This window comes from Rhinopithecus bieti, unplaced genomic scaffold (assembly GCF_001698545.2).
Source record: "Rhinopithecus bieti isolate Rb0 unplaced genomic scaffold, ASM169854v2 scaffold_68778, whole genome shotgun sequence".
NCBI lineage: Eukaryota > Metazoa > Chordata > Mammalia > Primates > Cercopithecidae > Rhinopithecus > Rhinopithecus bieti.
The window spans coordinates 2,085,761-2,095,627 of NW_016827519.1; the positions used below are offsets into that span (position 1 = coordinate 2,085,761).

At 39.7% G+C, this 9,867-nt stretch overlaps 1 protein-coding gene across 1 annotated transcript in view; it reads left to right on the forward strand.

Annotated features, from left to right (window-relative positions):
• Positions 1 to 9,867, forward strand: part of LOC108523306 (ribosomal protein S6 kinase alpha-5-like) — a 98,783-nt gene that overhangs the window by 72,192 nt on the left and 16,724 nt on the right. The window lies entirely within an intron of this gene.

Consider the following 9,867-nt stretch of genomic DNA (forward strand, 5'->3'; position numbering starts at 1 on the left):
ATTTATTTATTTATTTATTTATTTATTTATTTATTTTTTTTTTTGGGGACACAATATTTTTAAAAATCACTATCATTGATAGAGTGCTTGTTAGATGCCAAGTACTCTGTGGAGGGCTTTGTATTGATTGTCTTATTCAATCTTCATTCAACTCTATTGATATTCAATGCACATAATTTGTAATAATGAAAAACCTAAGACTGTTTAGAAACCCAACAATAGGGCTTTGGTTGAATGGAACATGGGTCTATATGTTCTATAATGTATATAATGGATTAACATGACCTACTTTTATTAATACTTTGGAAGGCTCTCCAAAATAAGTTTTAAAAAATCTACAGAAGAGAATGTATAATATACAAAACATTATATGAATAAATATAAATATCTACATGTATATATGGATATGGAAAATATCTGCATGTATATATGTATGCAGAAAAATCTCTAGGTGCCTGGGTGTGGTGGCATATGCCACCACAGCACTTTGGGAGGCACTTTGGGAGGCCAAGATGGGAAGATCCTGTGAGGCCAGGAGTTCAAGACCAGCCTGAGAAACATAGTGAGACCTCATCTCTACAAAAAATAAAGAAAAGAAAAATCTCTGGGATATACATGGTTATATACACTAAAATCTTAGTAGTAGTGGGATTTTACATGATCTTGGTTTTGCGATTTGAACTTTCCTTTGCCTTCTGGATTTTTGCTACCACTGCTGCTCTTGCTGCTCAGGAATCAGGGCTGACTTAAGGAGGATGTGACCTATGCAGTTGTAAAGATCCCTGCACGTACAAGAGCCCCACGTTTGGTGTAATGCTCTGCTGTCACTGTTCTGAAATTATTAGTAATTCATGAACAAGGCACCCGCATTTTCAATTTTATGCTAGGCCTTGCCAGTTACGCAGCTTCTTGTCATGTGTATGTTTCCTATTCAGTTCTCTCCCTGGACTGTGTTGCTCTGCAGTCACTGCTGCTATGAGAACTGGCTTCTGTCATTTTTCTCCCATCAGGTCAAGGTACAAAGGAGGCCTTTAACTCTTCCCCCCTCCCCCCGCCCCCCATTCTCAGCAGGCCTAGAATCTCTTTTCCTGGAAGACCAGGGAGAGCCTCAGAGGACAGACTATTTTTCTTCTCCACTACAGTTTAGCTTCACACTCTCAGGGACCTCAGAGTTCTAGCCCCTGACAGGATGGATTACACCTGTCCATATAACGGTATCTGCCCATCCCTTCCAAAATGCCAAGCATTATGGCAAGAGAAAAAGCCTTTCTTTTGAGGCTTCCATAATCAATACCAGCCACTTCTCTAGCCTCACATCTGTTTTTTGTTTTGTTTTGTTTTGCTTGTTGAGACGAAGTCTAGCTCTGTCACCCAGGCTGGAGTGCAGTGGCTCTATCTTGACTGGCTGCAACTTCTGCCTCCTGGGTTCAAGCGATTCTTCTGCCTCAGCCTCCTGAGTAACTGGGATTACAGGCATGCGCCACCATGCCTGGCTAATTTGTTGTATTTTTAGTAGAGACGGGGTTTCACCATGTTGACCAGGCTGGTCTCAAACTCCTGACCTCGTGATCTGCCTGCCTCAGCCTCCCAAAGTGCTGGGATTACAGGTGTCAGCCACCGCACCCAGCCTGCCTCACATCTGTTTGAGTTCACTTATGGAAGCTGTCTTTAGATCATTTAGTAATGAGCCTTCATCTATGGCCCTGCTGTATAAGGTCTTTATAACCTCCCTGAGTAGTTTAGCATGCCATGTAGGCCCAATTTTTACAGCTACCAGTGAGTAAGCACAATGAATAGTCTATTCCCATCAACTAAGCGTGTTATTGTCGGAAATGTAGTGTAACTGTCAACTTGGAGATGTTATTGTACATTTCCACCTTCAGGTAATTTGTTCATATATATTTTTTAAAAACCCAAGCTCTACCCCACTTGCATTCCTAAGAAATCGTGCTTTCAAAATATCAAAATAATATCCTTTATTTCTACCTTTGTTTCCTGTTTCAAAGGCAATATCTACTCAAAGGGGAAAGAGGGTCACAGTTCTGTGGTGACTCATTTCCCTTAAAAATAGTGCTTGTGACATCTGGTCAAAAGTTTTTAAGGTTGATATATGTTATAGGTTTTTTTTTTTTTTTTTTTTTTTTGAGGAGTCTTGCTCTGTCGCCCAGGCTGGAGTGCAGTGGCGCGATCTCAGCTCACTGCAAGCTCCACCTCCCAGGTTCACGCCGTTCTCCTGGGTCAGCCTCCGGAGTAGCTGGGACTACAGGCGCCCGCCACCACGCCCGGCTAATTTTTTGTATTTTTTTAGTAGAGACGGGGTTTCACCGTGTTAGCCAGGATGGTCTCGATCTCCTGACCTCGTGATCCGCCCGTCTCGGCCTCCCAAAGTGCTGGGATTACAGGCTTGAGCCACCGCGCGCGGCCTAGATTGTTTTTATAATATCTTTTATCTGCATGTTTTTATCTGTTTTATCTGTATGTGGCTTTTTTTCTTAGTAACAACTTTATTGCGATATAACTCATGTACCATATTGTTCCATCATTTAAAGTGTGCAATTCAGTGGTTTTAGTATATTCACAAAGTTGTGCAGCTATCACCACAGTCAATTTTATATCATTTTCCTTACCTCAGAAAGAAACCCTGAACCCTTTAACTGTTAATGCCCAAGCAAGCTCACCATCCTCCCCAGTCCTAAACAACCAGTAACTGAATTTTCGTATCTATATATTTGCCTCTTTTGGACATTTCATATAAAGGTAAACATACAAATGTGTAGTCCCTGGTGACCAACTTCTTTCACTTAGCATAATGTTTTCTAGGTTCTTTCATGTTGTAGTACACATCAGTACTTCATACCTTTTTTTTTTTTTTTTTTTTAAACGGAGTCTCACTGTGCCGTCCAGGCCGCAGTGCGGTGGCCCGATCTCACTGCAACCTCCACCTCCCTGTTCAAGTAATTCCGCTGCCTCAGCCTCCGGAGTAGCTGAGATTACAGACACACGCCACCATGCTCGCCTAATTTTTTTGTATTTTTAGTAGAGATGGGGTTTCACCATGTTTGCCAGATTGGTCTCGAACTCCCGACCTCAGGCAATCCACCTGCCCCGGCCTCCCAGAGTGCTAGAATTACAGATGTGAGCCACTGTGCCCAGCCAGTACTTCATATTTTTTATGACTTACTATTTCATTGTACAGATATACCACATTTTGTCTCTCTGTTCATCAGGATTTGGACATTTGGGTTGTTTCCATCTTTTGGCTGTTATAAGTAATGCTGCTTTGGAGACTAGCCTGGGCAAAATAGTGAGGCTCCCATCTTGACAAAAATTAAAAAATTGGCTGGGCATGGTGTGGTATGTGTCTGTAGTCCTAGCTACTTGGGAGACTGAGGTGGGAGGATTGCTTAAACAGGAGTTTGAGGCTGCAGTGAGCCATGATTGTGCCACTGTACTCCACCCTAGGCAACAGAGCAAGACTCTCTGTCTAAAAAATAAACAAATACATAAATATAACGCTGCTATGAACGTTCATGTACAAATTTTTGTATGAACATATGTTTTTGTTTTTCGTTTTCAGATACTTTATAAAAAGTCATGCACACTTTTAAATATTTTGAATACAAGGTTCTGTAAATTCTCTCAAGTTCTGTTTAAAGTAATCCTTGATGTGAGAATGATGTTCCTTTTTTACTACAGGTTAGGTTAAATCATTTTAAAACAGGAAGAAATCTGAATGATCTTCCTTTTTTACTACAGGTTAGGTTAAACAATTTTAAAACAGGAAGAAGTCTGTGACAGAAAAATATTATATGCTTAAACTTTAATCATAATCTGTATTGCCTGAAGAGTTCATAGTGTCTTGGCATGTTTCCTGCCATCTGCCATTTAGATGGCAGAATTCCATCTAACTTATCTATAATCCAATGATATAAAATTGCCAGGAAAATAGGATTTGGGTAAACAGAAACTTTCTTAGTAGGTAACTTATGCATAGTAGTTTCTCAAATATTTTTGAATGAATGGATGAGTATACTTATTCCATATAGTAAGGGACCTTGTTGTATGTAAAGGTCCTTGAAAATTTGAAAACAAATTGCTATTCTTATTTGCAATGTTTACATGACTTTCCATGTTTTAGAGATGCCTTTTCATATTGAAGTTTTAGAAATGTCAGTTTTATGTTTTTTATCAAAAGCAAAACTTAGTAAAAATATTAGTACAGTTGATCAAATGAAACTGCTGTTTATATACTTTTAATTAACCCAATTCTTTTTTATTTTAAAATAGATTTATAGCAGTTTTAAGGAAAACATTATCTCAGACTGAGACAGATATGGTCAAAGCTAAACAACTTTAATCTGTAATAATAGATAACTTCTCTGTAGCAAAATAGACATAGCATCTACAGAACCTTCTCAAGGACACTATTAAAATATAATATTAATGATTAATTTCACCATTGAATTTTACAGTACTTAACAAGAACAATGAGATTAATTCTATCCATTGATCTGTTAATTTAATGTATGCAGTATATTCCAAATACAGAAGCAGAAAGAAAAAGGCAATCTTAGGGCCTGGTGCAGTGGCTCATGCCTGTAATCTCAGCACTTTGAGAGGCTGAGGTGGAAGTATCACTTGACCCCAGGAGTTCGAGACTAGCCTGGGCAACATAGTGAAATTTCATCTCTACTGAAAATTAAAAAAAAAAAAAAAAAAAAAAAAAATTAGCCTGAGGTGTTGTAACACTCACTTATAGTCCCAGCTACTAGGGATGCTGAGGCAGGAGGATCTGTTGAGTCTGGAAGGTCGAGGCTACAGTGAGCCATGATTGTGCCATTGCTCTCTAGCCTGGGAGATAGAGCAAGACCCTGTCTCACTATAGCTTTGAACTTCTGGGCTCAAGCAGTCCTTTCACCTTGACCTCCTGAGTAGCTGGGACTGCAAACATGTTCCACCACACCCAGCTTGCTTGCTTGCTTATTTATTTATTTAGTAGAGACAGGGTCTTGTTATGTTGCCCAGGCTGGCTTCAAACTCCTGGGCCCAAGAAATCCTCTTGCCTTGGCTTCCCAAAGTGCTGGGATTACAGGCACGAGCCACTGTGTGTGGCCACAGTCATTATTAAACCCCTAAAGTGCTAGATAAGGAATTTTCCTTACTCTTGCCAGGTGATCTATGCAGTTGAGTAGTCTTTCTATCAACTGCATAGAGTTCTTAAGCTTGAAAAAATAAAATGGGAGCAGGAATTTAGAGAAGCAAATAAGCTGCCTGAGGGTAGAAGTTACGCTGGAGAAATCCACCAGTGAATTGTGAACTAGTTCTTTGGGTTTACCATTTTCATACTTCATATATAGGAGACAGCCTCTAAGGCACTCAAGAGGTACAGAAGGCTACTGCTCAGTAAAAGAGTAAATGAGAAAATAAAAATCTAGCCTGCAAAGGGAGATGGAGGGGAAACTTTTCTAGCTTAGCATTGGCTTTGGGTGAGGGAAACAGATAAGTAGTAAAAGCCTTCCCTGAGTCACAACCTTAAACCAAACATCATACAGGTTTGCAGCTTCAGTTTGTTATCCACTTATGTGATTAAAAAAAAAAAAAAAAATCCCAGCCAGGCACGATGGCTCATGCCTGTAATCACAGCACTGCGGGAGGCTGGGGCAGGCGGATCCCCTGAGGTCAGGAGTTCAAGGCCAGCCAGGCCAACATGGGAAAACCCCATCTCAACTAAAAATACAAAAATTAGCCAGGCGTAGTGGCAGGCACCTGTAATCCCAGCTACTATGGAGGTCGAGGCAGGGAGAATTGCTTGAATCCGGAAGGTGGAGGATGCAGTGAGTTACTGCACAGAGGAAGACTCCATCATATATATATGTATATCACACAAACAAGTATGAATTTAGTTTATTCTACTTACGAATTGGTAGTGTTCCCAACAGCACTAGCAAAGCAAATGTAAATCTTCTCTGGGGGATTTACTTAGATCTTAAGGAAATAGCAAAGAAAGTTTTATAGACATGATTTTACTATCAAAATCACAAACATCAAAAGCAAAGCACTATGAGTGAAAGAAGTGGAAACAACAAATAGTAGAATTAGACCTAAAGAGACTGTTGGAATTATTAGATATAAAATATAAATGTGTATTTTTTTAATTAAAAAGAGATTTGGTTGTAATATTACGGAATAATACATGCTAAAAAATGACCAGATTGGAAAAAGAACCAGTAGTTCTTCTAGGAGTGAAAAAAACAATTCAAAGTATAAACTCAAATGGATGGTTTACTAGTAGATGAGATATAGCTAAAGAGAAAATTAGTGTGGATTGGAAGATAGATTTGAAGAAAATATGCAGAATATAGAATGGAGAAAAAAGAGATAGCATATGAGAGAACTATTAAGACATAGAGGATAGGCCGGGTGTGGTGGCTCACAACTGTAATCCCAGCACTTTGGGAGGCTGAGGTGGGAGGATCCCCATCTGTCTGGGCAACATAGTGAAACCCTGTCTCTAGAAAAACAAACTAACTTAGCTGGGCATGGTGGTGCATGTATGACTGTAGTCCTAGGCACTCAGGAGGCTGAGGTGAGAGGGTTGTTTGAGCCTGGGAGGTCAAGGCCACAGTGAGTTAGGATCACATCACTACACTCCAGCCTGGGTTGACAGGTTGTCTAAAAAAAAAAAAAAAAAAAAAAAATAGAGAATAGACAGAGAAGATACAACATTTTTCTAATCAGACTTTCAGAAGGAGCTAATAGAATGAGTAGAGGCACTGTTCAAAGAAATAATAGCTGGGAGTTTACAGGATTAAACGTGAATTTGCAGAGAGCAAATCTATGCATACAAATATAAAGAAATTCTTACGTAGACACATCAGAGAGAAACTGATGAACACAAGAGACAGAGAAATACCTGAAAAGCCATCAAAAAGACTTATTTATAAAGGAACAACAATTAAACAGTGGACTTCAGAACAGCAACCCTGGAAGCCATGTAAAGTGGAATAATATCTTCAAAATGCCCAGAGAAAATAGCTGTTAATCTACAATTGTATACTCAGCAAAACTGTTTTCCCTAAGTGTGGGCAAAAAGACACTTTTTTTTTTTTTTTTTTGAGACGGAGTCTCGCTCTGTCACCCAGCCTGGAGTGCAGTGGTGGCACAATCTTAGCTCACTGCAACCTCCACCTCCTGCGTTCAAGTGATTCTTCTGCCTCAGCCTCCTGAGTAGCTGGGACTACAGGCGCATGCCACCATGGCTGGCTAATTTTTGTATTTTTAGTAGAGACGGGGTTTCACCATATTAGCCAGGCTGGTCTGGAACTCCTGACCTCATGATCCGCCCACCTCGCCCTCCCAGAGTGCTGAGATTACAGGCATGAGCCACCACACCCAGCCAAAATTTTCAAACATGTACAAAAGCCGAATGTGTTTTCTACCAATAGGTCCCCTATGACAATTTTAAAAGAAGTAGTTTTAGGGGGAAGGAAAATAATCCCTGGAGAATTTTCCGAGATGCAAAAAGGATTACTGAACAAACAGTCTAAAGCATACTGACTGTGTAAAGCTGTGGTCATGATGTCTCATTTGTGGAGTTGAAAAAAAACTAGGCCGGGCGCGGTGGCTCAAGCCTGTAATCCCAGCACTTTGGGAGGCCGAGACGGGCGGATCACAAGGTCAGGAGGTCGAGACCATCCTGGCTAACACGGTGAAACCCCGTCTCTACTAAAAAATACAAAAAACTAGCCGGGCGAGGTGGCAGGCGCCTGTAGTCCCAGCTACTCAGGAGGCTGAGGCAGGAGAATGGCGTAAACCCGGGAGGCGGAGCTTGCAGTGAGCTGAGATCCGGCCACTGCACTCCAGCCTGGGCGACAGAGCGAGACTCTGTCTCAAAAATAAATAAATAAATAAATAAATAAATAAAAAATTGGACAAAATAGCATTTAATTTGGGAGGTGGACAGGAGTTAGTTTTCTGACGTAATGTTCCTCAAAATTTAACATGCACAGTAATCTTGAAATGTGTAAATTACCAAACTGATTGAAAAAGATGTGAGAAACCTGCATAGTCCTATAACTGTTAGATTGGTCAGTAAGTAAAAATCCTCCTACTGGAAAGACACTCAGTACAGTTTTAAGAATGAGTTCTGCCACACGTTCAAGGCATAGATAATTCTGATCTTCCACAAACTCTTTCAGAGAACAGGAAAAGGGGGATTATTTCCTCCAACTCATTGTATGGGTCCAGTATAACCTTGATTTCAAAAAATACACTAGGACAGTAAAAAAAGGCAGATTATCAGCCCATTTTTGTATATGTGAAAATTTTAATATCAAATTTGTATAATCAAACCTTGTGTATATTTTCTTTCAACACATTTTATACTTTGACTCATTATCTGTTATACCTCCACATTGAGTAGATTGGTCACAGGCCTTGAAGACAATTCTACAAAGCTAGGAAACAGTTTACCTGTAATTTTTTTACCTTTGCATTTCCATTTCATGCGTGTGCAGTTTTATAATGGATCAGTTGTCGGCCATGGAGACTGCTTTTCCTTTTCGCCAGCTGACAGTGTAGTCTCTTATGAGAAAATGGGATAACTAAAAAATGTCATTGTGAGTATATCTGCATTTAAAAAAATCACAGTTTTGATGACTAAATGGAGTAGGTGGAAGCTTTTATTATGAATATAATAAAATCTCAATTTTTATTCAAAATTTTACCACTAATCTTTCAGTTTCATTACCTTTTAAGATAATTTTTTTTTCAGCACTACTTGGAGTAATAGAAAAGCCTCATCAGATGTCTTCATGTGTCATGTAAGGTTTTCTTTGGAAATGAAACTGAAAACTCTTCTGATGAAATAATTTCTATATATTTAAACTAGAAAAAATGCTATTCATCAAATATCTTGAAGGCTTTGTGGAATATTTAAATATGAAAGATTTACTTTGTGACATTTAGATACATATAATAAGCATACAAATCTTGTTTACTCAGATGGACTTGCTTCTCTTGAGCTGTCTGGTTTCCTTTGGCCTATCACTAATCTTCTTGATCAGTTTTCCAAGCTAGAAACTTTTAAATAATTTTGGATTCTTTTTGGATTCTTCTCTATTTTGGTCTCTTTCTCTTTCTCTTTTTTGAGATGGAGTCTCACTCTGTCACCCAGACTTGAGTGCAGTGGTGTGATCTCAGCTCGCTGCAACCTCTGCCTCCCAAGTTCAAGCTATTCTCCTGCCTCAGCCGCCCAAGTAACTGGGATTACAAATGTGCGCCACCACGCCCAGCTATTTTTTGTATTTTTAGTAGAGACAGCATTTCACCATGTTAGCCAGGCTGGTCTCAATCTCCTGACCTCAAGTGACCCACCTGCCTCGGCCTTCCAAAGTGCCGGGATTACAGGTGTGAGCCACTGCGCTCAGCCCAGCCTCTTTACTTCTATTTTCTCACAAAGTCCTATAATTTTCCCTTTAAAGTGATCCTTGGATTTACCTTTTCTGGGCCTATGAACAGAAAGTGCTATCACTCATTTTACCTTATGTATGAATTCTTTCAAGGGGTGTCTTAACCTGTCTGCCTTTCTGTATGCTTTCTCTTCCATTTATGCATTTTAGTATCATACTGTTATACATAATATACAGTCTTATTAAAATACAACATTTTCATGCAGTTTTCCTATTTAAGAACTTATACTGCATTTTTTCCCAGTTAACTATTCAAGCCCAAATTCTTATCTTGCTTTCAGTTTCCCCTGTTGCTGGGCGCGGTGGCTCAAGCCTGTAATCCCAGCACTTTGGGAGGCCGAGACGGGCGGATCACGAGGTCAGGAGATCGAGACCATCCTGGCTAACACGGTGAAAC